Source organism: Pituophis catenifer, unplaced genomic scaffold (assembly GCF_029215685.1).
Source record: "Pituophis catenifer annectens isolate HBS135680 unplaced genomic scaffold, rPitCat1.0.hap2 SCAF_1, whole genome shotgun sequence".
NCBI lineage: Eukaryota > Metazoa > Chordata > Lepidosauria > Squamata > Colubridae > Pituophis > Pituophis catenifer.
Genome location: NW_027256881.1, coordinates 326,591,473 through 326,612,367, shown reverse-complemented (window position 1 = coordinate 326,612,367; position 20,895 = coordinate 326,591,473).

Sequence of the window (20,895 nt, the reverse complement as noted above, 5' to 3'; positions counted from 1 at the left end):
TTCCTGCCTCCGGAGGGCCTCGGGGGTGGTGGGGAAGGCCGGGTTTTTTTTCTTACCTGGCTCCAGATCCTCTCTATGCATCTGGGAAGGGAGAAAACAGCCTTTCCCACTCCCTTGGAGGCCCTACGGAGGCTGAAAGGGCCCATTTCCCGACTCCCGGTGGGACAGGAAGTGATGTTTTTTCCTGTCCCCAGCCTCCAGAGACTCCTAGAGAGGCTCCTAGAGACTCCTAGAGAGGTTCTGGAGGCTGGGAACAGCAAAAAATGTCACTTCCTGTCCCACCAGGAGTTGGGAACTGGGCCTCCAAGGGAGTGGGAAAGGCTGTTTTCGCCCTTCCCAGATGCATAGAGAGGATCTGGAAACAGGTAAGAAAGAAAAACGGGCCTATCAGGCCATCATGTGCCAGGAGCGGGGGTGGGTGGGGTTGCGTGCACATGCACGTGGGCACATGCATGTGTGACCCTCCCCTTCCCCCCCTCTCCTGGAACGCGATGGCAAAAAGGTTAGCCTTCACTGTTATAACCTATAATTACAGCAATAAACTTGCTTGCTTGCTTGCTTGCTTGCTTGCTTACTTACTTACTTACTTACTTACTTACTTACTTACTTACTCACTCACTCACTCACTTACTTACTTACTTACTTACTTACTTACTTACTGGCAGTATGTAGGACATTCTCAATTCTGGTCTGGAGAATTGCTGTTCTTTCTTTCTCAGCAACCAACATCAAAGGCAGTCTGCTATAAACTGATAAGACTATAAACAGCTATCAATATTAGTACCCATTGAACGCCTGATCCTACATTAATTTGTCCAGTGCCTTTTAAAACAAAACGAATTGGCTACCACGACTATAGCTGCTGGCAGCAAACTCCATAATTGAGTCATGACATATTTCCTTCTGTTCATTCAATCTTCCTGCATTCTATTTCTATGGATGATCTTGAATTCTAATTTAAAAAAAAAAAAAATTGTAAGAGAGGGTGAGCTTCTACAGTATCTATCATCATTATCTATTCTACGGAAGAATTTCTGAATGCCCCTATTATGTCTGTGTTCGGTTTCCACTGCTGCCCAGCAACATTCATTCAGCTTTGTTTCTATGTTCCTAAGTCTACTGACCAAACAAAAACCTCTAGTTTGCCAGATCATTTTGATCTGAGCAATTTGCAAAGGTTGTGAGCATTTGTATCCAGGGTTTCTCTTGACAACATAGTGGACAGATTGCTGTCTACAGTGACAGCTTTCTGCGATAGGAAGGGAAGCTCTTCGTGGGGCTCTGGGAGCTGATCAGAGCTCCTCTGTGTGCAGCATTGCCTAATTAACTGCTGACAAGGCCCCGTCTCTAGTTCCCCCTCCACCCTGCCAGCTTCATTGTTAATGCCTACCAAAGCCGGCATTAGAATGTGTGCAAGCCATAGCTGACAAGAGCTTTGCAGCCCAAGATTATTGAACATTTCACAAACGGTTCTGTAGAAAGAGAGCCAGATAAGAGGCCAAGAGAGTCCCAACGGCTAAGTCAGCACATGTGAAATCTCTGCTCAGCACACCCAAGTATAATTTCCATTGGCAACAAAGCTCTGATTCAGAGCCATCCACAGATTTGAACTTTAGCTTGGTCAGCAAAGAAAGACCAATTAGGGAATGGGCAATTGCAAGAGACCTCTTACCTTTCAGTTTATTGGTTCTCCTTCTTTCCCCAAATGCCAAGAGAGATAGCAAATGAAAGGAAACTTATGCTAGCCAAACCTACAGTTATATTGTTCCTAAGCCCTACTGCAATCTTCCATAAACAGACATGCTGTAGATGTTCTTGAAACAAAGACATTATTGGAGATCTCATCTTAGAATGGAGTGGAATGGAGTGGAGTGGACTAGAGTGGAGTGGAATGGAGTGGGGTAGAGTAGGGTAAGGTAGAATAGAATAGAATAGAATAGAATAGAATAGAGTAGAGTAGAGTAGAGTAGAGTAGAATAGAATAGAATAGAATAGAATAGAATAGAATAGAATAGAATAGAATAGAATAGAATAGAATAGAATAGAATAGAATAGAATAGAATAGAATAACAGAGGTGGAAGGGACCTTGGAAGTCTTCTAGTCCAACCCCCTGCTTAGGCAGGAAACCCTACACCACTTCAGACAAATGGTTGTCCAACATCTTCTTAAAAACGTCCAGTGTTGGAGCATTCACAACTTCTGGAGGCAAGTTGTTCCACTGATTAATTGTTCCAACTGTCAGGAAATTTCTCCTTAGTTCTAAGTTGCTTCTCTCCTTGATTGGTTTCCATCCATTGCTTCTTGTCCTACCCTCAGGTGCTTTGGACAATAGCTTGACTCCCTCTTCTTTGTGGCAGCCCCTCAGATATTGGAACAGTGCTATCATGTCTCTCCTAGTCCTTCTTTTCATTAAACTAGACATACCCAGTTCCAGCAACCGTTCTTTATATGTTTTAGCCTCCAGTCCCCTAATCATCTTTGTTGCTCTTCTCTGCACTCTTTCTAGAGTCTCCACATCTTTTTTACATTGTGGTGACCAAAACTAGATACAGTATTCCAAGTGTGGCCTTACCAAGGCATTATAAAGTGGTATTAACACTTCATGTGATCTTGATTCTTTCCCTCTCTTTATGCAGCCTAGAACTGTATTGGCTTTTTTTGGCAGCTGCTGCATACTGCTGACTCTTATTTAAATGGTTGCCCACTAGGACTCTAAGATCCCTCTCATTGGGGTAGGATCTTGTTTCTGTCTTGTTTAGCATTAACCAAACAGGCAATCAGGTACCTTTAATCTAGCTCCACCTCTGGTTCAGCAAAGCTTGGCATTTCAGCAGCATCCAACTAACAAGAGGTCAATTTCACTGGACCGATCTTCATTTACATTTCTTATTCCACCTGACTCAAGGCGGATTTCCATTGGAATCATCACTGGAATATCTGCATTTCTCCTCTCCAGGGTCTTGATAAGAAACGGCAGCTACCTTTCTCTCTGCCTGATAAACTTTGTAACAAGACCACCACAGGAGTGAGCAGGCTTGCCAACTTTTCATGATTTTATTGCTATTCTCGGGAGATTCCTTCCATTATTAATGGCCTCCCCAAAAAAAATCACAGAGCTTGCAATAAGAAAATCATGATAGCATAAGCTTTTATAGCTTAAGAGAGGGAAAAGGTGAGGGTTTTTAAGCCCCCTCTTTTGGGGGAAAAAAGCATTAAACTATAGCAGGAGCATAACCTTCAAGCTCAAAAAGCTGGAGAAAAATGGAAGCACATTTGGTGGTAATGTCACTTTTAGAAGGTGATCTCTATATTTATAATCCAGATGGAAACACTCTGTCCTACTTGAGTGTGACCAAGAAATAAAATTTGGGGTGTGCTACACAACTAATGGGATGGGGTTAATAAGATGGACAGAACCTATATAGAGATACTGCAAATAAATATTCTGAAGAGACATTTAAGTTTCCAGCTCTGTTGGTTAGAGATTAAAGGACTCGAGTAGACCACTCCATTTAATTGTATCCTTTTACAGGTAGATTTCTGATCTGGCAAATTGTTATATTAATTGTTAAATAAAAATCTGTTGGAAACTTCTCCACTTGGGTATAAGAACAGATTGCAATTGTCCTTAATTACTTTAAGTATAGTGAAAGGAATACTTGTTCCTCATAATTTATTGGAATGGCACATAGTAACAGCTATGTCAGGAAGCACCTGAGAACAAGATTCTGTTTTTCAAAGAAGAAAGTGTTGCTTTAAGATTTTTGAGCTTTAAAAAAAGTTAATGAAAAAAGAGATGCCTTTACTACTTCATCAGTTTTAGAATGTAAATTCAATCTCTGCCCTGCTAACCTTTTTTTATGCTATGTAACATCCACATTTGTTCCCAATAAATTGAAAAAACATTCTGGAAGAAAGCAACAGCAAACTACCTTGTCAAAAAAAATGGCATGGAAGTAACTGTCATTGTATTATGTTTGGTGGACTTATAAAAAAAAGCCAAAAAAAAATTAGGTTCAAATACATACACAGATACAAAAAAAAAATTGTATCATGTGATTAGGGGACTTGGCAGCCAGCTCACACTTATGATTGGTTGTATCACCCCATGATCTTGTGATTGTCATCTATGACCAAGGATCAGGGAAGATTACACTTCACTATCTCCTTGTGGATTTAGGCTGTGAAATAGATACTTGAATAATTTTTAGGATCAATACTAAAATATTCATAGATTCTTTTCTCTCTTACCTTAAAAGAACTTTCAGGATAAATCTCTTTAAATCCTTATCATCCCTCTTTTTGCATTTTTAAGAAATGACATTAACTTCCCCTGGCTGGTCAGCCAATGGAAAGATAAAATGTCAAACGAAGAAATGAATGTTTTAAATATGAGATCTTAGTATGGATGCCATCTCCAAGCTGCAAAAAAATTCTGATGAACACCAGAATGCCAAGAAATCATCTTGGCTGCATATAGCTATGGTCCTAATCCTTCTCCCAGAGTCATCCAGAGACTCAATGGATCTACTGCCGGCAAGGGAGGCTTACCCGGACCAGATCCATTGGTCAGGTTAGCTTGGGGTGCCAAATTGTTGGAAGAAATCTCCATCTGGTTCAGTTCCAAGCTGGGAAAAAGACACTGGAGACAAAATGGAAGCTGGAGGCTGATTGGAAAAAGGGTCCATTTATTGATGAAGCAGAACCACCAAGCATGTGTGATTCTGGGTAACTGACCACATGGAGTTGAGAGTGAGTGGTTTTTATACCTTCTCTTGGGCCTTGCCTTGAGCTTCTTGCCTTGTGCAAGAACACGTATTCTATTGGCTGTTGTCAGACTCCCATGGGGCCATGTGGGGTCATGTTTGTCTTGGTCAAGTTTGATTGAAGTGTGCTAATGCAATGAAGGGGCTTATTGGACAATTCCTATTGTGGCTGAGGGCTAATCCCAGGCCTTGCTGCAGGGAGTAATGGATTACCAAATCTGTATTTATAAAAGCTGGCCTCGGTTTAGTAGCTGCTTGGGGAGAGGGAACTGGGGCTCTGAGTTTCTGTCTTTAGAAACATGTTTCTCCTTTAGGGAAATATAATATTCTGGCTTTTTAAATATTTCTCAGAATATTTCATTCTTCTAGGAGAGGTGAGTGCTAACTTTCTACAGTATCAATCTCTCTTAAAAGTTTATCTGGAGAAATTGTTTACTTTCATTAAATTAACCACTAGTCAGACATTCAGTAAACAGAGCTTCCCACCACTAAAGTCAAACTAGGGGACCTTTTGTTAAAAGCACAGAAAATTTAATTTCAAATTATGCAAAGTTATATTAGGATTAATATATTTCACATTTATTTCAGATCATAGTTTTACAGAGCCTGTAGAATCTGTTTGCAATGGCTATGAGTAGGCTCAAAGGAGTTTTCGGGTGTTTTCATTTTAAGATCTTAGCAACTATTTTCTATTTATTTGTTTAACTTATTTCTTAGATCCTGATTTTTTTTTATGAGTGTGGTATTAGCTCCTGCATATTAGCTCTGAAAATATATTAAATTTGATTACAAAGTGGTGCTTAAAAAAACTTACAACCAAAGATCAATGTATTTTTAAAGCTGGTTTTATGTAGGGTTTGGGTTAAAAATAGGAAGACTGTGAGGCCTAGTCCTTCTTAGGCATGAAAAATAGCTAAGTGATTTTGGGCTAGTTACTCTCTCTCTCTGCCCAATCCACTTCCTAGAATTGCAATTGTTGGGGAAACAGGAGGTGGGAACATTGGATATATACACTGCTTTGTGCTGACCAAAAATAAAGGCAGGGGGGAAAATGAAATAAAGCAAAAATGTCAATACTATCTAATTAAATGAGGGTAATCTTAAGGTCCTCAGGTGTGAGTTAATAATGGAAAATATTTGTTGCTTCTAGCTAGTGATTTGAGATTTTTTTTTCCTAGCTCAGATCTGGCATATCTGCTTAAATTGAAAGATAATGCATAATATGCCATTGTACTCACAGTTATACTGTTTAAATTTTGAAGTTTCTTTTTACAGCAGTATCTCCAGTGGTGGGTTTCAAAATTTTTTACTACCGGTTCTGTGAGTGTGGGTTGGTGGGTGTTGCATGGCTTGGTGGGCGTGGCTTGGTGGGCATGACAGGGGAAGGATGCTGTAAAATCTCCATTCCCACCCCACTCCAGGGGAAGGTTACTGCAAGATCCCCATTTCCTCCCGATCAGCTGGGAATTGGGAGGTAGAGAATAGATGGGGGCGTGGCCAGTCAGAATTTTTACTACCGGTTCTCTGAACTACTCAGAATTTCCGCTACCGGTTCTCCAGAACTGGTCAGAACCTGCTGAAACCCACCTCTGAGTATCTCCCAGGGTTACCAGATCTGACTTGTAAAATTTGGATAATCATTAGATGCCAGTAGAGAGAAGCTTGTAACTTCCAGATGTGTCACTTTAAATATTCCCAGAATTCCTCTACCAGCATTCACATTGCTGAGGATTCTAGAAGTTAAAGTTCACCAAAATAATCCAGACATATAAGGTTTCCTGCTGGAGCAGGGGGTTGGACTAGATGGCCTCCAAGGTCCCTTCCAGCCCTAGATTGATGTCCTGTTTCAAAAAATGTTTGGCATTAGAACTTCTGGTTACCTAAACTTCTGGGATCCTGTCCCAGAGATTCCTTTGGGGTCTCAAGTACCTAAGTGACAAACAAATTAAGAGCCTTGGTGGCGCAGCAGATTTAAAGTGCTGTTAAGTAACACTAGATACCTGCAATTACTGCAAGTTCAAATCTCACCAGGCTCAAGGTTGACTCAGCCTTCCATCCTTTCGAGATAGGTAAAATGAGGACCCGGTTTGGGGGGCAATAAGCTGACTTTGTATTAAAAAAGAACACCGCTTGGGGGGGGGGCAAAGCCCTACTAAGCAGGTATATACAAAAGTATGAAGGCTATTGCTTAATGCATTGTAAACCGCCCTGAGTCTCCGGAGAAGGGCGGCATATAAATCGAACCAATAAATAAATAAATAAATAAATAAATAAATAAATAAATAAATAAATAAATAAATAAATAAATAAATAATTTCTCCGAATTTAAACTCACTTTCATTCTAATATCTGCTTGCAACGTTCATTTTTATATGTTTTCATGTTTATGTATCCCAATATTTATGAGTTTTTGGGGAATATGTTATTTTTCTATAATATAATATAATACAAATGCTTGCAAGTACTACAAGTATTGTATTATAAATACAATACTTGTAGAAGTATTACAAATTCTTGAAGAAGCATTACAAATTCTGAAAGGATGCAGATAGGGAAGGATAATTCTATTTTGACTCACATATCAATTTGAACAAACCTGATCAATTCACATTATGCAAACTGGACACTTTTCTCCCACATCACTACTAAGAAAAAGACTATCATTGAACTGTTATTATATGCTAAGAGAAAATGGATATAATATTCCTTAAAACAAAGTAACTATAAGGCTGTGTTCACCATTTTTGTGAGTCATTTCAACTAAATTGGTCCTAATCCCTCAATCTCCTTCCTCCAAATCTCACCCACCCAAAGCATCTTCAGGTAAACTCCTTGCATCTGAAAACTGAAGCATTCTTTAAAACAAATCAAAGGAATGCAGGATGAGTGAAGAGCATCCTCAAAGAACAGTTATGTATATTGGTTAGATTCCTTAAAAGGTAAAGGTAAAGGTTCCCCTCCCATATATGTGCTAGTCATTCCTGACTCTAGGGGGCGGTGTTCATTTACGTTTCAAAGCCTAAGAGCCAGTGCTGTACGAAGACGTCTCCGTGATCATGTGGCCAGCACGACTAAGGTGCACGGAATGCTGTTACCTCCCCACCAAAGGTGGTCCCTATTTTTCTACTTGCAATTTTTACGTGCTTTCGAACTGCTAGGTTGGCAGAAGCTGGGACAAGTAACAGGAGCTCACCCCTTCACGCAGCACTAGGGATTTGAACTGCTGAACTGCCGACCTAAGATTCCTTAGTTCTTACCAAAGTAACCAACCTCTGTATGGCAGATTCCAGATAAGACTTCTCTGGTTCTTCTTTGCAAATAAAACAATTTCCATCTATATCAGTGTTTCTTAAACATTGTAATTGCTATTTGGGAAATTCTGGGAGTTGAAATCCACATGTCTTAAACTTGTCAAGTTTGAAAAACATTGAACTAGAACCAATAGAATTTTTTAAAGGTGAATATAGGTGTCCCAGGATCCTGTTGATCCTGTTGTTGCAGGATTCAATCTGGGTTGGTGACCAGGACCAGAGGTTTAGTCTTCTGAGCTTTTGGACTTGTGCTGGAGTGCATTCTGAGAGTGAAGTTCCCTGAGGATGGGCTCCAGCATAAGTCTGAAAGTTTGGAAGACTAAACCCCTGGTCCTGGTGACTGACCCAGACTGGATCCTGCAATATCTCATTTAGCGGTGGCAGCCCCAAACTACAGGCTGAGTTGGCAAAGCCAGATGCACGTTGGCCATCTAAGAAAGAATGCCATCAAGTGGACACTTTTTTAGCCTTCCTGCTATGCTAGGTTAGCCTGCTAGTTTTTGTACAAGCACTGCTCTTTCACAAGATGGCTCAAATTCAACCTCAAGGATTCATTAAAAGGTTGTAATGCGTAAAACATTATTTGCAACACTTTTAAAAAATCTTGTTCGTTCCACGCAAATTCCTAGGCTCAGGACATTATTGCTGCAAGGCAGGGGAGGGAAAAAAACTCATTAAAAAACAGGGCAACTGATTTTTGCTTACAGCCATTCACTGCTTGGAAAATCAATAAGAATTAAGCTTGATGCATAAAAACATTATGAGAGTTTTATAAGGTTTTTTTTTTACCAGCTGCCTTTTTAATTTACAACTTGAGATGGTCCTGTCTATAAGAATGGAAATGGAAGTTTAATAAAATACATATGCTAGGGAAGAAGACCGTCAGATGGGAGGTTTTGTTGCAGCACAAGGTTACTTGGCTCCTGAGAACAAAATAACATAAGGTTAATTGGGGAGAAAAGATGAGGCAGAGCAGGTGATGATGGAAAGTTAAGAGGTACTAAAAGTCAGCTGGAGGCTTCCAGCACAGGGAGAAAAGAGGCAAGAAAAGAGCAGATTTCTAGAGGCACTTGCAACAGAATCATACATTGAGCTGGAGAGAGAAAATGGAGAGAACTATAAATCACCTAGAGGTTGAAACTTGTCTTTCTAGTATAGGCAGAAAGTGAGGATACAAATTGCACACATAAATAAAATAAAATCTGCAATCTTCCCAATGCATTATAATACATAACCCCATCGTCCTCGGGCAATAGAGCAAGGGTCCCCCTGCTGGCTTATGTCTCTTAGTAATTTAAATCGATAACATAGTCCCAGAAAGTAAGGGGAAAAAAAAGACTTTGGAGTAGAGAAACCTGGGCTGCAAAGGACACTGTGTACTGAAGGATCATACAAGAGGATCAAACTACAGTTTCTTTTCTTTCCTTGAGATTCTGGTGGGGTGGGGGAGACTTGAGTAAGAAAAAAAAATCTATAAGCACTAAGAGTCCACATCACCTTGCTGACACAGAAACATTATCACAGAATAGCAGTGTTGGAAGGGACCATAATAGCAATAGAAATAGCACTTAGATTTATATATCACTTCACAGACCTCGGAAGGACGGAAGGCTGAGTCAATCCTGAGCTGGTGAGAATTGAACTGCTGGCAGTTGGCAGAATTAGCTTGCAATACTTCATTCTGACCACTGCACCACCACGGCTCTTCTTAAGGATCATCCATTCCAATATTTCTCAAACTTGGCAACTTTAAGATGTGTGGACTTCAACTCCCAGAATTACCCATCCAGTGAGCTAGGAATTCTGGGACTTCAAGTTTACACATCTTAAAGCTGCCAAGTTTGGGAAACACTGATTTAGTCCAATTCTCTGCAAGATCAGGAAAATTAATTAAACTATCCATGGAAGGGGGGTGGGTAGCTATCCAACTTCTACTAACCAACTCCAGAGACAGAGAACCTACTACCTCAATAAAGTGATTTTGTAAAGTGTCTCTTGATGATTGCATTTTAATGTCCATAATATTTCTTCCTTTTTTATCCTCCATTTTCTATAGAAAATCAAGGTGGCATATACAGTACAGTTCCTAATTTGATCCTATGAAGCTCCTACGGGAGTGATTGGGAGAAATTAACCCAATAATTTCTGTGATCAAGTGAGTACTTCAGTCTGATCTCCCCAGACCAGATCCACATCCTTAATTACCAAACTCCATTCATTATGTTGTTTTGTTCCTTTATAAGCATAAAAAATAGCAGCCAACAATGGGGGCATCTTATTTTTATACACAGGCCTAAGAGCAAGTTCTGTTCCTAACCCTGTCTTTAACTCAAATTTCTATGTAAGTTGGAACTCATACTTCCAAACAGGCTGCCTATTACTTAAAATGGTGGGCAGCTTTCTCCTTCAAGCTGATGAACTGCTAAGGACATGCAATGCTTTCAGGAACCATTGTAAACCACTGAAAACAGATTGTATATTAAAAGTGTGCAGTGGAAAACATTGCATGACTTCAGCAGTCTTGCAAGTCAAGAAAAGAGAATGCTGTCCACCATTTTTGGTAATAGGCAGCTGGTTCTTATCTCAGGATTGTCCTTAAATTGGACATTTTTAATCAAGGGACAGCATGTAGCTATATCTTAGCACATATGCTGTACATTTTTGCCAATTGGTCTAGGATTTGGTGATCCAACAACAGTTATTACCAAGCGACTTTTTCTATCATACTTGAAAACTTAAACTCAAACACTTGAAAGAAACAATGAATGCCTGACAATGAGATACTGAAAATTATATCACCGTTTGCTTTATAAAAAAAATGAAAGTTGCAGTGAATTGTCTACGTATTTCACTCATTCAATTCATTATTAGGAAATTGCACATCTGTATGGACCAGAAGACTGCCAGGCACACTGATGTACTGCAGTAGGACAAAAATTTCACTCATTCAATTCATTATTAGGAAATTGCACATCTGTATGGACCAGAAGACTGCCAGGCACACTGATGTACTGCAGTAGGACAAAAATAGCATATTGTTTCGGAAGATTGGAACAAGGCTTACCCAAAGTGAGCAATTCACGGCTGTCCAGATGTTGCTGAAATTTATAAATTAAAAGAAAGCCCTATCAACAGTCAACAGTCAGTTTGTAACCTTGCAAATATAGCTGAATTTCATGCAATAAGCATATGAGGGAATTGATTTGGAAGATAAGAGGAAACCAACCAAGGATGAGCACCTGTACTCCTCCAGATGTTGTTAAACCCCCAGCAAACCTAGAAAGCATGGTTCCCAACCCCTATGTTAATTATTGCTATATTACCTCCCCATCAACATTCTTCATACATTTTATCCAACTGAGTTTTTGTCAAGTTGATATAAAATTAACTGGCCAGAAGATAATGAGTTTCAAATAATAAATTTCTACACTATTTCTAAAACAACCAAAGCAAAACTAACCAGGACTGTGGTTTCAAAAATAAATTAAAATAGAGGCTGAATTTAATTTAATTTGAACCACACAGAATTTTATGACGACTCAAATTGAAAATACATTATTGATTATAAGGCAAGTGTCAAGCAATTCTGCACTCAGTTATAATGAACTCGTGATAAGCATGTGTATTAATTGTTTTAAAAAAATATGCACCAACCATTTTCCAAGCTGAACTAACTGCCACTGTGTTGTATCCATAATGGTTATTAACTCTAAGCAAAAGAGACAATCAAAAAGCCAAAAAGGAAACAAAAAGACCAAAACACCTCCTCATCAGCCATAAACATTAAGCAGAGATTAACACCATCATTAATGCTAGTAAATCAACAATCAAGAAGTAAACCATTAAGGAACTATCAATTCAGACAAACAGCCTACTCAAGCAACCACCGAGAACACTCCATACACTGACAGGATAAACCATTAGTATCGGGGGTGAAATGCTACTGGTTTGGGGCGATTCGCCCGAACTGTAGTGAAAATGCTACTGGTTCGCCCGAACCAGTAGTAAAAAAAATGCTTTAAAAAGTAAAAAAAAAAGGTTCGCTCATTCACGTGGCACAGCTGATCATCTGAACATTTTTTAAAAAACTGTTTTTAACATTTTTTTACTACTGGTTTGGGCAATAGGTAATAAAAAAATGATTTAAAAAAGTTTTTTAAAAAGGTTCCGACAATCAGCTATGACAATCAGGTGTGCCGCACGATTGTCAGCACTTTTTTTTCCTTTTTAAAGCATTTTTTTTTACTACTTATTGCCCGAACTGGTATTTTTGTGTAAAGTGTTCGTTTTTGAGTAAATAGTAAATAGTTTTGAGTAAATAGTTTGTTTTTGAGCTCTCTATGAGTCTGTGAGGTTCCTGCTTGTTGCAGGGGCCATTTTGTGTGAAGTCCAGCTGCTTTTGTATTGTGTGTGAGTCGATTGTGTAGCTTTTGTGTTATTTTTGTGTAAAGTGTGATAGTTGGTTTTTGAGCTCTCTGTGAGTCAGTGAGGTTCCTGCTTGTTGCAGGGGCCATTTTGTGTGAAGTCCAGCTGCTTTTGCATTGTGTGTGAGTCGATTGTGTAGCTTTTGTGTTATTTTTGTGTAAAGTGTGATAGTTTGTTTTTGAGCTCTCTGTGACTCTGTGAGGTTCCTGCTTGTTGCAGGGGTCATTCTGTGTGAAGTCCAGCTGCTTTTGCATTGTGTGTGAGTCAGTTGTATAACTTTTGTGTTATTTTTGTGTAAAGTATGATAGTTGGTTTTTCCAGTCACATGTCCAAGCCACACCCACCCAGTCATATGACCACCAAGCCACACCCACCAAGCCACGCCCACTGAACCAGTAGGGAAAATGTTTGAATTTCACCACTGACTAGTATATAAAAAAGAGAGCAACCTAGCCATTCCCTGCTAACCATGCACTAACCATGTTTGCCTAGTTTGCTAATGAAATATCTGCAAGAAAACAACCAGGCTCAGAGAGCACCAAGGAACCCACAGCAAATGTCTCCATTTTTCTACCTTACAGAAATGCTGATTTTTGAACCCAAGTTTTGTTTTAAAAAAAACCCAGAAGGCATACTTTTGCCAAGAAATTACACTATTGTATCTATTAAGTCACAGGAGTGAAGTTTGTCTCAGACAAGACTAGATCTTAATCGCTCATTTGTGCAACTCACCATGGATGAATTGGGGGGGGGGGTGCCACTGAGGCCACCATGATTGTTATGATTGGTTTACTTGTCTTGCCTAGAAAGTGTCAAGCAGGGAATCCAGGTCTGACCCGACATGATCAAAGAGCCACAAAAAACACAGCAGGTTGCAAAAATGCTTCTCCTTGGTTCTTCAGTTAATTCTTTGCTTTGCAACACACACACACACACACACACACACACACACACACACACAGAGAGAGAGAGAGAGAGAGAGAGAGAGAGAGAGAGAGAGAGATCACAACTGGCAGATATGCTGAGTTTGCAGGCTGCAGTTACTATATAACTTTTTCACCGGGGGTCACCTGGGATGCCTTCACCTACATATATTAACTGGAAAGCACAAAATAGACTGAAATCATTGCCTAGTGAAGAATTCCTCCTCCAAACAACTGGAGTAATGCAAGAAAAAAGTTTCTCCCCCCCCCCACTCTCTCTCAAGCATCAGCTGCATTTTAATTTGTCTAGTGAATGAGGAAACTTTGAAGATAGCAGAACTGAGGAGGTCAAAAGGCGACGAGGCGCTCCCATGTGACACCTCTCCTGTGCGAGCTGCACTGGCTCCCGGTGATCTTCCGGGTCTTCGGGTGCGCTTCAAGGTGTTGGTGACCACCTTTAAAGCGCTCCATGGCTTAGGGCCGGGGTACTTACGAGACCGCCTTCTGCCACCAATAGCCTCCCACCAGCCAGTACGCTCGCACAGAGTGGGCCTCCTCAGGGTGCCGTCCGCCAGACAATGTCGGCTGGCGACCTCCAGGGGGAGAGCCTTCTCTGTGACGGCGCCCACCCTCTGGAACAACCTCCCCCCAGAGTTACGTACAATAACAGACCTCCGGATTTTTCGTCGGGCCCTGAAAACCTATTTATTTCAACTAGCTGGGCTGGCTTGAGTTAAATTTTAAATTGATTTTAAATTGGGTTGTTTTAATTTACGGCCAAAATATTTAATTATTTTAATATTGTTTTTTAAATTTTGTATGCTCTGTTTTTTACTTTGGCTGTTCACCGCCCTGAGTCCTATTTGGAGAAGGGCGGTATAGAAATGGAAACAAACAAACAAACAAACAAACAAACAAACAAACAAACAAATAAATTAATAAATTAATTAATTAATTAATTAAAAACAAGGAGAGATCTTTTTCTCTCTTCTAGGCATTTTGGTGGTGGTGGGGAACTTGTTAATTAGTGCAGACTAAAATGAAACAGCAGGCTTTTCATTTAGAAACTGTACTATGCCCACTATCAAAAAATAAAAAATAAAAATTGATTAGCTACGGAATCTTTATCAGAATTGTTGGATAAAGTGTTAATTGGTAGAATCAATTAACAGCAGCATTTGACAATCCCCAATTGGTTCCTGATTGGTAATAATTTATGATTCCATGGTTTTGGAGATAAGAGAGGTTGGATTAGGGGAGTTGAGTAATCCCTCGTGGCCAAAAAGTCTCTATAAAGTTTGCTTCTTGGCTTTTCCTGGAGTAAATCTTCTATAACGCTGGTCCTTTGCTGCAGAGGGGAAGAGGAATGTCAGAATGTATTTGAAATTGGGAACAAATTATATCTTATAAATTTATTAAAAGCTTTGTGCTTGGCTGCTTAACTCAAGGGAACAGGCAGCAGCAATAACTTTTTTTTTCTTCTAGGCAAACAAATATTTTATAGGGGAATACAATTATAAAAAAACAATGCAAAGTAGGGAGAAGAAGGAAGAATTTGTTAGGGCTTCTCAATGCCTTTTTATTGTTATTATTCCTAAATTGAAGGAACCTGCAATAAATCTGAATTTGCTATGTCTCTGTGAACTATAGAAGAAGAGGAGTATATCTGAGGGGAGGTTAAGTGCAAGCAGTCCTGACAAGTCCAGAAGCAACAATATATTAAAGTAGTATCATAATCCAGAAACTGGATTTAGATATCTCAAGGTAGATATAACAAGAGCCCTCAGTTAATATGGGCCTTAGGCAACTGGAGACCTTTGATGTAGAACAAGGATCAGAATTTGGGAGCCTGTAGATGTCATTAAGTCATAAGTCCCAACAGTCCCATCCACAGTTTGGCTTTTCTGTCCTGGATTATCTATAGAAGCAATCAGTGAATTAATCTGCAAAAAGGATGAAAAGTAGTGAGAAGAAGCTCTAAGGTATTTAACATTTCTCCAAAGACCTGATTCACTAACTACAACTGCTCTTCCCCAAATGTCTCTTAGTTCCTGGCTCTCCCAAAGTTGCTTTTTCAAGAGGCAATTGGAATTTCTTGTTTTACTTTGAAGATGTTTCACTTTTCATTGAAGAAGCTTCTTCAGCTCTTCTTGGATGAGAAGCAACATGTCTGCAAAGAAAAACAAAGTCCAGTTGTCTCTTTAAAAAAGACTGTTGGGACAACCATGACCTGGATGACTGAGAATCTCCATAGACATTTAGTTCCTGGCTCCTTATTTTAATGCCATAATATCTTCAGAGTAAACAGCAGAAACATCTAATTAGCACCTATGCTAGAAAAAGATTTAATAGCACTCAAAACTTGCATCCTTTCCAAAGGAAATCTTGTGCTCAAGTTTTCACTGGTGTGATAATGACTTTGCTAATTCATTCTGGATGGAGTAAATTACTTCACTAAACAAAGGTGAGGCAACACAAGAAAACAGTTTTCACAAAAAGCATTTTAAAAATCACTACAAATGAGAGAGGGAGTTTTTTTCAATGCGATCAGTAACTGAATTCCCTGAATAATTTTCTTCATCCAGCAATTTCCTTTTCAGAAATTTCCTTAAAGGTTGCAATCTATCTAGAGTATTTCTGATACAAAAAAAAAAGAAGAAGTAGTGTTGCTTTCTGAATATTGGATATGATGCTTTGGTCAATTCATTTATTTATTAATATATCTTTGTTTCCATCTCAGCTCTTAAATTTTGAACTTTTAGGAATTAATTATTCAGATTTATTGTTACTATTATTTCCAGCTCTTTTTAATCCATTATTTACCTTCCAGGAAACTTATACAAATCGGCATAGGTGCAAAGACCTCCTGGTTCCTATCTGAGGAAACTACTCAAGGAGAGAATCAAGGTAGGTAGGCCAAGAGGAGGAGAAATGGAGTAGATTCAGATGAGCCAGATAGGGGAAGGTCCAATCCAGAAAAAAGAATTAAAAAACCTAGAAGAAAAAGAGAGAGGATAACTATTGTATAAGATTTTGCAGAGACAAAAACCCCTGCTCACACCGGAGACCTTATACCTGTGATGGTGAACTTATGGCACGCATGTCAGAGGTGGCACACAGAGCTCTCTGTGGACACATGCGCCATTGCACAAGCTGCTATTCTGGTTTCGTAAACCCGAAAGACCTGGTCTTTTGGGTTTCTGGCACTCCAGCACGTACGAAGACCAGCTGGCCAGCACGCATGCATGAGTCTTAGGCTCATGCCTCTTCGCCCAACCCAAAGACCAGGTGGCCTCTGCGCCAGTAGTGGGATTCAAATTTTTTTTACTATCAGTTCTGTGGATGTGGCTTGGTGGGTGTGGTGTGGCATGGTGGGCGTAGCTTGGTGGGCATGGCAGGGGAATGGTACTGTAAAATCTCCATTCCCTCCCCACTCCAGAGGAAGGATATTGTAAAATCCCCATCCCCTCCCCACTCCAGAGGAAGGTTACTGCAAAATCCCCATTTCCTCCCAATCAGCTGGGACTTGGGAGGCAGAGAATAAATGGGGGCAGGGCCAGTCAGAGGTGGTATTTACTGGTTCTCCAAACAACTCAAAATTTTCGCTACCGGTTCTCTAGAACTGATCAGAACCTGCTGAATACCATCTCTGCTTCGTACACATGCACACCAGCCAGCTGTTCTTCGGGTATATGGAGCTCCGATGCGCACGTGCTCATGTGTGCATGTACATTCCAGTTTGGGCACTCGGTGCTGAAAAGGTTCGCCATCACTACCCTATACCATTTCACACAAATGGTTGTCCAGTCTGTTCTTAAAGCCTCCAGTGATGGAGCACCCACAATTTCTGAAGTCAAGTTGTTTCAGCTCATATGTTTTAGCCTCCAGGCCCCTAATCATCTTCATTGCTTTTCTCTGCAGAGTCTCAACATCTTTTTGTGGTATCCCAGATGTGATCTTACTAAGGCTTTGTAAAGTAGTACTAGAACTTCACATGATCTTGATTCGACTCCTCTGTTAATGCAAACTAGAATTGCATTGGCTTTTTTGGCTGTTTCTGCAAACTGCTGATTCATATTGAGATGATTGTCCACTAGGATTCCAAGATCCCTCTCACAGTTATTAATACTGAGCCAGGTTGCTGAGCCAATCTGTACTTGTACTTTTGGTTTTTCTTGCCTAAGTGTAAGACCTTATTCTTTGCTACGTTGAATTTCATTTTGTTGGATAGGACCCAGTGTTCAAGTCTGTAAGATCCATCTGGATCTTGTGCCTGGGATGTAGGTTCTTCCTGCCAGGTTAGTGTTGCCTGAAAATTTGATGAGTTCCCATTCTATTCCCTCATCTGAATCGCATTTAGTACATTATTTCAGCCTTTTGTAAAACCAGGAAAGAACATGTTGTTACAGTGAACAACAGCAGTATAATGATACAGCAGTCACTATAGTGATGTCCTGGTGTCTGGAGGCCGTGCGGATCTGGATGGGGAGGAACAGGCTCAGGCTCAACCCATCCAAGACCGAGTGGCTGTGGTTTCTGATGTCCCGATATAGTCAGTTGACGCCATCGCTGACTATTGGGGGCGAATCATTGGCCCCCATGGAGAGGGCTCGCAACTTGGGCGGCGTCCTGGACTCACGGCTGTCTTTAGAATAGCATTTGACAGCCGTGACCGGGAGGATTTTTCATCAGGTTCGCCTGATTCGCCAGTTGCGTCCCTTTTTGGATCGGGACTCCCTACACACAGTCACTCATGCCCTTGTCACTTCCCGCCTGGACTATTGTAACGCTGTCTACATGGGGCTCCCCTTGAGGAGTACCCGGAGGCTCCAACTGGTGCAGAGTGCGGCCACACGGGTGGTTATGGGAGCAACATGGTGCTCCCATGTGACACCTCTCCTGCGCGAGCTGCACTGGCTCCCGGTGGTCTTCCGGGTGCGCTTCAAGGTTTTGGTCACCACCTTTAGAGCGCTCCATGGCTTAGGACCTGGTTATTTACGGGACTGCCTACTACCACAAACAGCCTCCCACTGGCCAGTACGCTCTCATAGAGAGGGACTCCTCCGGGTGCCATCAGCCAACATTGTTGACTGGCGGCCCCTAGGGGGAGGGCCTTCTCTGTGGGGGCACCTACTGTCTGTAATGAGCTCCCCCCGGAGATCCGAAGGATCCCGGACCTGCGCACCTTCCGCCGCGCTGTGAAGACCTTTTTATTCCACCAGGCGGGCTTGGCCTAATCCTTTCCCTCTTTTTTAATATGTAAATTTTAATTTGTTTTAAATTATTGGGGTGTTTTAATTTGTCAGGGCCAAAACTATTTAATTCGATTTTATCTGGTTTTTAATTTTTTTATATATAAATAAATAAATAAATAAATAAATAATAATAATAATAATAATAATAATAATAATAATAATAATAATAATAATAATAATAATAGTAGTAGTAGTAGTAGTAGTAGTGACTATCTCTGGACCAACCTGCTGTTTATATTTATGCAACCCATTTGGTGGCAAGAGACTTGAAGAAATAAAATAATTTAAAAGTTGATGCACACCGAGGCAATTGCTGTGTTAAATTGAACGGCTGGATGACTTCTAAAATTAGAGTTTAACTATTCGTTTACGGATCAGATAGTGAAAGGAGGAACTAATGGAAGGAGAAAAGGCTAATTTAGGGAATAGGTGGTCATCCATCTAAGAGTAATGTAAGGGGCCCCATGTTTGAATGTGGCACAAGAGACAGAAAAAAGGAAAAGTGTTTAGGAACTAACACTGAGAAGGGTTCATCTTTTCTGGCTCAAAATCAGTGGTAGGATTCAGCCAGTTTGGCTCAGTTCGGGTGAACCGGTAGTTAAATTGCTGGCTGGCCCCACCACGCTCCTTCCTGCCCTGCCCCTTCCAGGAGTCCCCATGTGCCCCATTTTGGCTTCCAGGTAAGTGCAGGGAGGCCTCCTAGGCCCAAAACATTTTCACTCCCAGGAGGCTTCAGGGAGACTTCCTAGGCCCGTTTTTGCTTCCCAGGAGGCTTCATGGAGGCTTTCTAGGCCTGTTTTTGCCCAAAACGGGGCGCGGGGTGTGTAATGTGGCCTCCTGCAGCCTATTTTTGCTCCCAGGGGGGTGCAGGGTGGCCTACTAGGCCCAAAACGGGGCACGGGAGGGCGGTGCCCCCCCTGCAACCCATTTTTGCTCCCATGGGGGTGCAGGAGGCTGAGTGCTACCTGTCACACCCCCTGGTCACGCCTACCATGGCCCCGCCCACCCAGCCTGTCATTAGGGCAGAGAACCAGTTGTTAAATTATTTGAATCCCACCACTGCTCAAAATATATTCCTGAGTAAGCACAAGGTGTATAAACGAAGTTCTCCCCAAAGCATTTTATCCATTAATGATTTCTCTTTCCTGCATCTAACAAAAGCAGATAGCATCTTCCTATCTTTGTATCTAGAAAAGTTTTTAGAGCTGTTGAAACCTTAGTCAACCAGATAGACAGAGGCAGGCAATTCCATCAGTGAGGCAATGACTCAGGGAGAGAATCAAGGTAGGTAGGTCAAGAAACGGAGATGGAGTGAGAGAGATTCAGATGAGCCAGACGGGAAGCTCCAGCCCAGAAGAAAAAAATTAAACACCTAGAAGAGAGGATAACTACTGAATGAAATTTTATAGAGACAAAATGTTATTGTAATTTAGTTAAATATGAACTGTATTTCTAAAACATATCACAGCTTTAAAGAGGCTACTTAATCTTCTGTGTATGAAAGAAGACTAGTGAATAAGTCCCAGCTGGCTACTAGGAGAATTATCCTGTAGAGTTCAATATTTTAATGTTGTTTAAAGTTATTGCTATATGGGTTTGAGTGTCTTTATGCCGTGTCTTAAAGGTATAAGAAAGGCATAATAAAAAGCTGTATTTACCATTAGAGTTTTTCCTTTCCTTTCCTTTCCTTTCCTTTTCTGACTGAATGGCCCGGAATTGAACAGAAAAACCTCTTTATTGCTGCTGAAGGAAGAATTGACAGATGACTTATTTCAAGAGAATTGGATAGGATCTGAAGGGATCTTGCCAGGAAATCCTATAGGTCAGCAGTCCCCAACCTTGGTGGTTCAGCTGGGGTGGAGGGGAACGGGTCATGTGAATGGCAGGCCAGTGCATGCATGCACACGCAGCCCAATAGTGAAATCCAATTTTTTTTACTACTGGTTCTCTGGGCATGGCTTGGCGGGCATGGCAGGGGAAGGATACTGCAAAATCTCCATTCCTACCCCACTCCAGGGGAAGGATACTGGAAAATCCCCATTCCCACTGCACTCTGGGGCCAGCCAGAGGTGGTATTTGCCGTTCTCTGAACTACTCAAAATTTCTGCTACCGGTTCTCTAGAACCTGACAGAACCTGCTGGATTTCACCCCAATGCAGCCCTTGTGCAAGTGGTGGGCTGGCATGAATGCACATGGCTCAACTTGCATGAGTG